Here is an 11,154-nt window from a genome sequence, read left to right on the forward strand (position 1 = left end):
TTAGGTGAGGAGCAGCACCTGGGTAGAGCGTGCAGGAGGCAGGACATGACGCAAAAAGTACGCTGCAGAAATCGCAGTGGCTGTATTGAAAACCGCCTACTGCATACTGTGTACTACGTATTACACAAGTATATACTGTATACTGCATGCTATTTTTCAGTGTAGTACCCAGTACTGTTCGCTATGTAATGTTAGGTCACCAGTTCACCTATCTCACTATACCTATCACTATTACTTAGCTACAGCTTAGCTAGCTACTAACCAGATAATAAACTACTAACCAACGTTATTGATCATCGTAAGAGACAAGTTTTGGCAGTATAACTATAGCTATCTCTTTAACGATTATTGGACTGAAAATAGCATGTATTTGGATGTATCCGCAATGTCAACGAAAGAGTGGAAAGCAATACAGGCACGCAGAAAAGGGTACGAAGCAGATGTTCGTATTCTCCCGGTTTTGCGCCAGTCGCATGATAGAAAGAAACGTCATCAACATACCCACTCGCTCGCCGTGGATTCTCCGGAACATGACCTGTTCTGTTCACACATGGACTCATTCCGACATTAGTTGGACTTTGTACTTGGGAGCTGGCAGAATGAAGTCCGTCTCATGTCTGATCCGACTAATTCGGACGTTTGTGTTCTCACATACAGCTCCTCCGGCTAAGGGCTGGATATGTTCCGGCGTCCAGTGCATGTGCGAAAGGGGCTAAAGATACTGTGTGCCAGCCTGTTTATCCGTATATTAACAAATGCCATCATTGACATAGCAGGACAACGTGTGGCAATCTAACAGTAACCCTTTAAGACACTGTAAACTGTATCTTCTACTACTTAATGCTGGCTCTCTCCATTTTACAAACTATGAATTTTCCATGTTTTCCACGCTGCCCATCATATACAAGCCTTCTCATTCATAGCAGTAAACACCATCATTGACAGCGTCTTTTCCACGGCAGCACCTTGATCAACCTTATTACACTTTTACAGACCAATTGAAAACAAAGACTTTTATAATTGACTAACTGTTGTGAGACAGTCTTAGTCATTTTACCCACACCAGATGAAATAAGAGATTAAGACATTAGAAATGAAATAAATTAATCCCAGTCTGCATGCATCAGTGAAAAGTGGTACAAGTCTGAATGAACGTTAAGTTAGTGTTTGTAATACTTACACAGGCTTCAGTTGAAATATACATATCCAAATGTTTGTTGCCAGAACAAACCAGAAATAACAGTAAAGAAATAAAAGCACAAACTATTCTAACATTACAAAGGCTTTTTTATTCTTACAACACAAAGATTTTAAAATTGCTCACACATACAATCACATGAATCAATCAGGTCAACACAGAACGTGTTGCGGACATCAGTGGTTACTGACATAATATTTTGTTCAAGTACTATCTTTAGAGATGTGTTTTTTATATATTTTTTAACAATCTTGAATTACAGGGAAATAAAAGCAAACAAAACAAACATTTATTCAGGGAAAATTGACTGAACATTAAGCAACAATGTCCTGAGTTCACACAGTAACAACAAACTGTCAATTAAAAGTCAATTAACACATAAATATATGTCTGAAAAAAATAATAAAAGCAATATAATATAAAAACATTAAAGCAAATGTACATGAAAATGTAGGAAAATAAATCTCACGGCTTGTGGTAGAAATTTTGGCCCCCACTGCCAGGGCCACTCGTCCTGCAATGAATTCCTTCTGCTGGCTTTCCTCGTCTTCACTGGACAAGCTTCACAATCTCTGATGGAGAACAAGGTAAGAAAATTAAAATCATGTTCTTTTCTATATTCATAAGATAATGCATGTTTTCTATTCCTTACCTCATAAAGAGACAGACAGAGAGAGAGAGAAAGAAGGCTTTTATATACACAGACAAGTGCTATTTAAAATCTTTAGTTAATACTAAAGATAGTATTACTTAGTAAATACTAAAAATAGTATACTTAGTAAATACTAAAGCATTAGTTAATGACTTGACACCAAATCTATATCAGAGCTTTTACATTTGTGTTTATTATTATTTCACTGTATACATTGTTTACAGAATTAACAAATGAACAATGTAGTCAGAAACATGCTATTTAATGCTATAAAAATACAATAGTACAAGTGCACCTCTATCAGTTGTGAATAATTTGTCAATGTGAACAAAAAAACCTTTGATGTTCCAGTGTTGAATAAAGCAAAAACTGCATGTTATTATTATTATTGTTGTTGTCAAAATATCTCTAAGACTTTCAAGGAGGTTGAGTACTTATGCAAGCACCAGTAGACATCATTTAGAACACTAGCTTTTAGCCCCAAGTCCTCCATTATTACCTTGTACCTACATACCTTGTCTATTTGAGTGAGTGACACTGTGAAAGTAATAGAGGAGGGGGGGGGAAGATGCTTTTCCACCCCACTGAGTTCTGAAGGCTTCTCTTCTACACTGAACCAGTGTTGCTCGTAGGGATTTTGGACCTGGACTTGTACCACCACCATCTGTCTTGGTGTTGGAATGTCAATCCTTCTCACTGCAGATCATGACGGGAAAAACAAAAATTTCTGCCATACACTGCTCAATTACTTTGTGATCAACAGCTCTGAGGTGTACGATGCGTATGCTAGAGGAGTGTGCACAAAAAAGCACACACATTTAAGTATATATTTTATAATAGATCAATCAAAACATGTAGGTTAGTGGTCTCAGGGCTTTCCATCTGTCCAGTTCATTAAGTGAGCTAGGCATCCTTGCTACCTCACAAGGCAATGCATTACTCAATTTAATCAACCTGTCAAGAGTTCAGCTCTGTCTAGGTGGGAGACTGTGAGGATTAGAGATTCAACACATATGGTACAGGTTGCATCCCAACAACTACAAGTTCACAAACAGGAAAGCAGTTATGCCTCTTAATGAGTGATCAAAATGTTCAACATATTCAAAAATGGGTTGAGAGTCTGCTACAGACACCCATGAGAAACCCAGAAATCCAGACAGCACTACAGATGGACCAGAGGCCATAGTTAAATTGACAGTTTCTATCTCAACCTGAGTCAACCCACCAAGACTAGAGAAACTGCTTCCTTACCTGCACTACCTACACTAATATTTTCGCATTTAAACTGCATACTTAAACAGCCCTACACATATTTTCTATACACTTTATAATTCTGTGTTTAATGTTGAGCAATAAGAATCACTAACATATAAAATGAGACAATGGACTTAATTTACCACATGACAATCTGACTGGCTAATCTTCCATTTTTCGCGCTCTGTGATACAATAGAACCAGGGGTTAGTGATCTCGTGCGCTACAGGGCGTCTAAATAGCCTGTGAAGCGACCGTTGCGTTTGTGGGTTGTGAGAGCTGGAAAGTGGACAGAGGAGAGATAGCGTAGCGAGCGTTTAGAGCATAGTTTGGTATTTCTGTAGTTGTAATTTTATAGCGTTAGTTTTGTATTTGTAGTTTTGTAGTTTATATTGTTGTAGATTGTAGTGTATTGTATATAGCTTGATTTTTTTGTAAATACCTCCAATAGTTAGTTTAACAGTATTTTTAGAGTTTAAGTGTTGGTGTTTATATTTAATCATAGTGTATAGTTAATAGTTTAGGTCATTTAGTATTAGTTTATAATATTCAGTATTAGTTTAGCTTATCTGCCAACCTGGCTTTCACTTTCAAGGTGAGTACTCTCGAAGTTTTAAAGTTATACCTTATAGCTAATTTCAGTTTCGCTAGCTGGCTAACGTTAACGTTCAGTAATTTCCACAACATTGTTAGCGCGCGTCTATGGCAACGCCATTCACACTTATGTTAACATAAGTTCGCTTTACGGTTAGCTGAAACAAAGTATATTCATGAACAAATATAAGGAATTCACTTATCCAAGCACTGCGTAACCAGGATTTGTCTCGTTTAACCTAAGCGATTTGTAAATGTTAACGCTACCGAGTTCGTTTTCTGCTTTGTGGTCAGTCAGAATTTAGTCAGGAACAAACTGTTAATGAACTCTTTTCTAAAGGAGCGGATAAATGTTACATGTGCAATGGTAATTTCATTTCACCGTTTAAATTCATATGTTTGACTTACAAATAAATTTCACATTTTACCTCCATGGACACAAACTTTAACGTAGTGCGTGATCTCGCGGACCTTTTTTCGCGCCCTCTCTGTGCAGTGTTCCACCTGGCTGTTAGTGTAAGGTACCCAACAGTTACCAGACTAACACCATGTTTACCTGGAATTATCAAAAATACAGCGAAATGTAACAAAAAACAGTGACGCCTCCCAAAATTCAAGCGTTAGTTAAGTTTATGAAACGTAGGAAATTGAAATTTACCTATACTACAATTAATCTTAATGCATTGTAACGGTTCATGTAAGTTAGAGTGAAACGGCTACCAGGGGGCCAACTGGCTATCGTAATCAGCCCCATGGACATGTCGGTCCATACTGATTAATTTCAATCTCCTAACTAGCCTTAACCTGTAAACAACGTCAGACATTGTACTTATCGCACACATCTCAAAGATTTTTTACGCTCATCTAAATGATTAACAAGAGAAAATGCAATAAACATTGTACTGACCACATACACCTAATCCTCTTTAAATCGTTAACACTTCATTCAATCGAGCATCGATCTGCAAAATTGAATAAAATAGGCATTAGTTTGCCTATTTGTTTCTCTTGGCTTCTGGCAGCTAAATGGCCACAAAAGTTAACTTCAATCTGCTCTTCTACAACCAACCTCCCCAAGGCTAACGTTGACGTTAGCTAGCTATCAGCCCATGTGGTCTCAAAGTCATCGTTTGTGATTTCATAATTTAAAACGCATACATCCACTACGCATACTTTCACAGAACAAATCGACGCCGGTTATCAAAACATACCTTTTCTACCTTCGAAGTAGTCCGAAAAACTTCATGTGAGACCATGAAATTACATCCACCTCCGTGAAATCCATGTGGGAAAATGAGAGCGTCCGTTAAGCGTTGTGGTCCTTTGATTCCTGGCACGAACAATTACGTCATTGCAAAAAAGCATCTGGCCAATCGCAAGCATGCATTCAAGTTCTACAGTCATTCAGTCAATGACATCTAACACCATCGAGGATATTGTAATGTCGACATTTAAAACGTAAAAAAAACGTAGAAAAATATAAAATTTTTATAGCCAGCAGTAGGAGCCATGTCTTTAATCCAACAAAAATTAGTTGGTAAAGTTTAATCCAAAAAGAACTAATTAATATACATTTTATGCATAAACAATGAAATAGAATACCACTGATAAAATACCAAAGAGATATATAACACTAATCAACCCCCCCCCCCCCCCCCCCCCCCCCCACACACTTAGGGTTTGTTCGGGTCCACTTTGGCCGCAGAATGTCCCTCATCGTAGAATTTGTTCAGGAGGGGAACACCGGACCCATTTCAAAGTCCTGGTTTTCAGATGGCCTTGCATGGTGGCCACCATTCCAGGACCAGAACCAGCTCCTAAGGAGTGTCAAGAGGGGTGACGTTCCACAGCCGGAAAAAGGATGGACCAGGCATCCAGCCAGGGTCCTTTATGAAACAGGTAGAAATTAAGACACACTGATGGAAGATACACAACACTGTCTTTGTGCCTATGACCCCCCGCCCACATACAAACTTTTTTCATCCTATCTGAAATTCATCTTCAAGCATAAGTTATATTTTCAGTATTCAGGTGCTTGCAGTACTTAACCACTTTGAAAGCAAATTAGTGTATCATTCCATATATAACAATTGCTTGGCATATTGACATAAGCTGAGTTTCCATCCAAAATCAGTAACAGACTTTAAAGGCATTTTTGAAAATTCTGTTGAAAAGAAATGTTCTGTGTTCATTTCTATCCACTGTGATAATGTAACTTCAGAATAAACACTCTTCCACTCAAGGGAGGAGATGTGAACAGTTGTGGGTCCAAAAAGGGGTAACCCTATGTGAACAGTCTGCATTAAAAAGTTGGATGGAAAGCCAGCCATACAAAAGAAAACACTTAAAAACAATGTCTTGAATGTGGATATGTTTTTTTGTTTGTTTGTTTTTTTTTTAGACAACTTTGAAAACATTGTTAGCAGGTGGAAGCAGTCCTGCTACACATCAGACATCCAGTCGGAGTATGAAAATTCAAAGAGAGAGAGAAAGTGAGTTGTGTCAGCGATTTGGTGTTTTACAGACTTAGAATTCAAACTGGACATAAATTCTAATTTTAATATCTTCTCATCTTGCAGAAGAAAAAGCTATTCCTCTTCAGAAAAAACGACAAACAAACACGACGATTCTGACCATAATTCAATGTCAAATTAAGAACTTCTATCTATCTGGAATCTGAATTCTGATATCTGGGTATAAAAACTGAACTCTTGGGGAAAAGAAATCAATCAATCAATCAATCAATCAAATTTACTTACCTGAAAGCTGTCGTCCAACGGGTCTGCAGTGAATCCATGTGACTGCTACTTTTCCAAAAAAAAATTACCGTGTCGCGACCATATAGACCGTAAAAAAAACAGGAGAGGAAATTCTCATGGACGTTCTCACACCAAATAAATTGTTTGTCTGTTTCTCTCTTCTCCTATTCACAGGGACTGCCTTGAGAAATCCGGCCATACATGCCACAGAGGCCGAGGCCGAAAAATGCCTACAAGATTTTTCAAGACTGGCACCGGGGCGAAAATAAATATTCAATAAACATTTAAAGTTTCACATGCTGTTTTATTTATTGCCTACTATAAATCCAAAGTAGCTAAAATATCTTGTATAAGGCGGCTAAACGTCATCAATATTACATCTAGCAGATGTAAAAACGGCATAATTTAGACCTTTATAAGGCGAAAGCCAGATGTACACGTCTATTGTGACGTATTCTTGTACATCTGGAACACAGCGTCTAAACGTCTTTTAAAGATCAGTATGCAGACGTCTCTGAGACGTCTGCCCTGTGAGGAAACGATCTCTAGAATATATCTTCCAGCTGTTCTAGAGATCTTTCGCACACGTCTCCAAGACGTCTTACAGACGTTCTTTTGCTTACTGGGTATAGTTCCTTAAAACAAAACCAACCTGTATCATTGCCTACGTATTAATGACAAGAAGCAGCAATGTGTTTGCATCAGTTAGCTCGGGGAAAGCTGGTTTGTAAGGTACCTACAGTGACTGACAAAACGTAGCTGACTGCCAGTAGCAACTTTGCAATTGTGAACGTTTTCTTGCTAGCCTAATATGAACAACTAGCTAGCTAGCTACCTAGCTAACGAACATGAACAACTACGTTTCTCTCGAATTGCGCTAAATTACATTGCATTCGTGAGCAAGTGTTGTGGTTCAGTTTAGCTAGCTAGCGAGTTAGGTAGCGGTTGGGCACTGTATTAATAAAGTTAAAGCTAAAAAGCTATATATATGAATATGTATACCAGGCATCTCCACGATTTCGGACACCCTTCTCCATGCATCTTTTTATTTATATCTCTGTACGTATCAAGAGACAAATTGTAGAGTATGGTGAAACCCGACACTGCCACCATCAGTTTCTCCTCCATGTTTGACTGGAACCAAAATGTTGGATCATTTGTTTCAGCAATGTGCGTCACGCTGCCTTCGCCGTGTCGCATCGCTAAGTATTTGCAGAAACCAGACCTCCAGGCTAGTCTATTTTAGCCCCACCTAGTTGGATTTGCAACAGCCACTTGTCTCTTGTCGCTGTAAATCGCCAACTCTCATTGAAAATGAATGGCAGTCGGTCGCTTTGTCCCTCTTCTGTGTCGACCGTGTGACCGTAGGGTTAGCCTGAGAGGTCGTATCATAGTAAAAAAAAAATTGATATAACAGGTTTTCCGCTATGCGTTCGCAGGTCGTTAAACGTTAAAAGTTAAACGAGAGAGCGACAACTAATCCGACAGTTAGGCTATGTCAGAGCCCGTCTATTTAATTCTTTGGCTATGTTTAACCATTTCGGAAATGAACCTAGAAAACCGGGAAAAAATGCAAATTAGCCTAAAGATTGATCTATAAATTTTACAGATCGATATCTAATCGGACGAAATTCAAAAAACGATTAATCGAAAAGCGATATTTTTGCACACCCCTACTATTTACCATTTACATTACCTGTCACATTTAAATGAGAACTGATATCTATAGGACAATAGGCTTAAGGTGGTCAAGTTTGGTGTAAATCCATGAATGGGTGGCACTATAGCAAAGGAATGGCCATATCTCCTAAACCACTGATTCTCAATCCTGCTCCTGGGCCCCCCTGCTCTACACGTTTTCCATCTTTCCCTGCTCTACCTACCTGACTGAACTCATCAGTGGCACTTTTGATTAGCTGGGCACACCTGATTTAATCAAGAGCTCACACTAATTTCAATCAGGTGTGTTTGGAGCAAGAATGGATAGAAGATATGCAGGACAGGGGGGCTCCAGGAGTAGGATTGAGAAACACTGTGTAACCTAAACCAATTCCCTAGTTAGAATTTTGTATACTGCATCTTGGTCAAGGGTCCTGATAAAGTCTTCAAGGACAAGCTGATGACTCAGAAACAACGGCAGCCATCACCCATTCAATTTTCGGCTGATCTGCTTGGACCCCGTAATCGCCACTTGCGGCTGTATTTTCAAAATGAATCTATGGTTTATATTTTAATGTAAACATGGATGAATTTATTTTACATCGTCTGCATTAGTGCCTCCTATACAGACAAAAGTTGCATAACCTCTCCATAGTTCAGATATCAATGCCCATCAATGTTTTTATTTTTACTTTATATTACCTTTTCAAAAATTTAATGGTACATTCAGCATGGGTTTTCCGATACGGTACACTGTTGCATAGAAGAAAACATCGACACGGTACAATCTAATGGTTTATTAATTATACAGTGTTGAGGAAGTAAGAAGTAAGAAATGTCGTGTGCGAAGTCCTCGAAATTCATATACTCTCAGCGTTTCCCTGCGGATTGTAGCCTATGTTTATATTCCAATCACGTCATCGTTGTGCAAGTTGCCAGCTGTATTATCTACCTTTTTAATTGCTGAAGATTTAAAATGTCGAAATTCCACGGTTGTTTTAAAAGCTACTATTCTCTACTATTCAGCTAATATCCTCTGTCTACACAACGCAAATACCAAAAACATGCCACAGAGAAATTTCTTAGTTTACTTACACTCCTCCTGGCCAATTCCACGGGGATCACACGCCCCTTGAATTTTGACAGAATCCTGCTATAAAGCGTGCCTGCACAATTCCCACATTTACAATACTGCAGATTCCAGGCACATTCTGCAGGTGGAGGAACGTAGGCGGCGTATTTAGGGGACGGGGTGAGCTACTGAAATTGCATATATCTATACAATCTTCAGTAAAAGAAACATTGCAATAGTGAAGCAGTCTTCACAGTCCGTACTCGCACACCAGGTGCAGCTCTTCTGGGAAATTAAGCGAGCGGTGACTAACGAGGAATCCTAGCGCTGACCTTACGTTTAATTTCCAATTTAGTGTGAAATGCACTTGCCTAATAATAATGAATTTAACTGAATGACCAGTCCCAAGCACAAAATGGCCATGGCTGTCATTGCGGTGGTTGGCAAAATATGCCTTGCAAGTTTTCATTCAGCGTTGGTAAAATCTGTGCCATGTGACCAACAACCACTAAATTTCCTATGGTGACACATCCTGTAAACCTCCATAAATGTGTCATTATATTCAAATGTGGTTTACTGTAGTTTCACTTCAATTCTTCATGGTGGCCATGTTAAATAGAGTACAGCAGAGTACAAACTAGATCTTTGTAGATTAGACAGAGCTTTGTATGAGGATTACTCCATACTGATCATATGAGTTGTGTTTTATTTTCCCCAAAAAGCATACAACCCAATCATATTTATGCTTTGTAAGTATATTTGTCAGTGTGTAAAATAAAAAGTGCAGAAAAATACACTGTTCCATCCACTCCTTTTCTTGAATTGTTTTCAAATTTGGAAGATTATTCAGTGTGGCAGATTTGAATGACTGCATGAATGACTGATGTTGAGTTTCATTTCCTTGTTGATTCAATTGACTGTTTATATAGAGTTTGTGCCAAATGATTTGTGAAGAGTTAACATTATGTGTTTAGCTCTTATGCTGAATTCATTTTGTATTAGCTGAGAAAGAAAATGACTCTCTAAGTTTAAAGTCTTCACAACCATCTGTTTCAGAACAAGGGCACATTGAAAATTGGACACTTAATCACGTGACCTCTCCCCAAAGTTTTAACATTTGAGGTGACATCCCATTGTGTTAGACACTGCAGCAAAGCTTTGAGAGTTTTTGCTTCAGATGCATAGGATTAATATAGCCATTTTGAAATTATGTTTGCTCAAGAGCTGAAAATGTTCCAATTTTCTACCTGTACAAACTGACACGTGTGTCGTGTTGTTGCACAGAGCAACTTTTCCTTGAATAAAGGATGGGGCAAATTGGAGAGAGGAAACCATAAAGGTACTACTTCCCATGCTAAAGTTAAAGTCATTCCTAGCTACAGCTCATGAGTTTTGAAGCATTTTTACAATGTCATGTAGCTTACACAATGTCAGGTAGGATATCAGATCATTTGTGTAAATGTTAAATGGCCGCCATGTTTTCATTTTTTTTTTTTTTTCAAATTGTTACAAAGACCTCTGAAAACATTTTGCCAGTGTGCAGTTTTCAAAATGGCAGAAACTACAATGTGACATGTACAACAAAAAATAGAATTACTTTACAGCTCTACAGCTTTATTTATTTTGCATTTTTGTATAAAGATGAAATTTGTCTGCTATATTGGAGTATTAAGTTGAGTCATGTTACCTAGGGGTATATATGGGGTTCCATCTGATGCCAAAACTGGCCAGATTTTATAAGTGTTTGGTAGGCATCTACATCTATCATGTCATTTTACCAACATAGCAACAGGGTGTCTGGGATACAATAAGGACAATTACCTGTTACAGCAATCAGGGGAAAAGAAAACCAGTCATATTTACCTGAGGTGAACCAGAATGGACAGCCATGTGCTGGCCAATCCCACACACACACACACAAACTCAGACATCTTGCATCCCTTATCAATGCTGGAAAACCAGCTCA

General features: G+C 38.4%; 2 long non-coding RNA genes across 3 annotated transcripts; one reads left to right on the top strand and one right to left on the bottom strand.

The window, feature by feature from the left end:
* Positions 1-1,674: 1,674 nt before the first annotated feature.
* Positions 1,675-6,638, bottom strand: LOC118792569. 2 transcript variants are annotated; one of them, XR_005005607.1, is made up of 5 exons: positions 6,458-6,638; positions 5,372-5,584; positions 4,910-5,028; positions 2,365-2,546; positions 1,675-1,770 (listed from the first exon to the last, which is right to left on the bottom strand). It is a non-coding gene; the product is annotated as an uncharacterized LOC118792569 (long non-coding RNA). The 2 variants fall into 2 exon arrangements; XR_005005606.1 differs by lacking the exon at positions 6,458-6,638 and having other exon boundaries at positions 5,372-5,814.
* LOC118792570 lies at positions 5,558-6,698 on the top strand. Its single transcript, XR_005005608.1, has 3 exons — positions 5,558-5,597; positions 6,100-6,190; positions 6,632-6,698. It is a non-coding gene; the product is annotated as an uncharacterized LOC118792570 (long non-coding RNA).
* Positions 6,699-11,154: the final 4,456 nt, after the last annotated feature.

Source organism: Megalops cyprinoides, chromosome 17 (assembly GCF_013368585.1).
Source record: "Megalops cyprinoides isolate fMegCyp1 chromosome 17, fMegCyp1.pri, whole genome shotgun sequence".
Lineage (NCBI taxonomy): Eukaryota > Metazoa > Chordata > Actinopteri > Elopiformes > Megalopidae > Megalops > Megalops cyprinoides.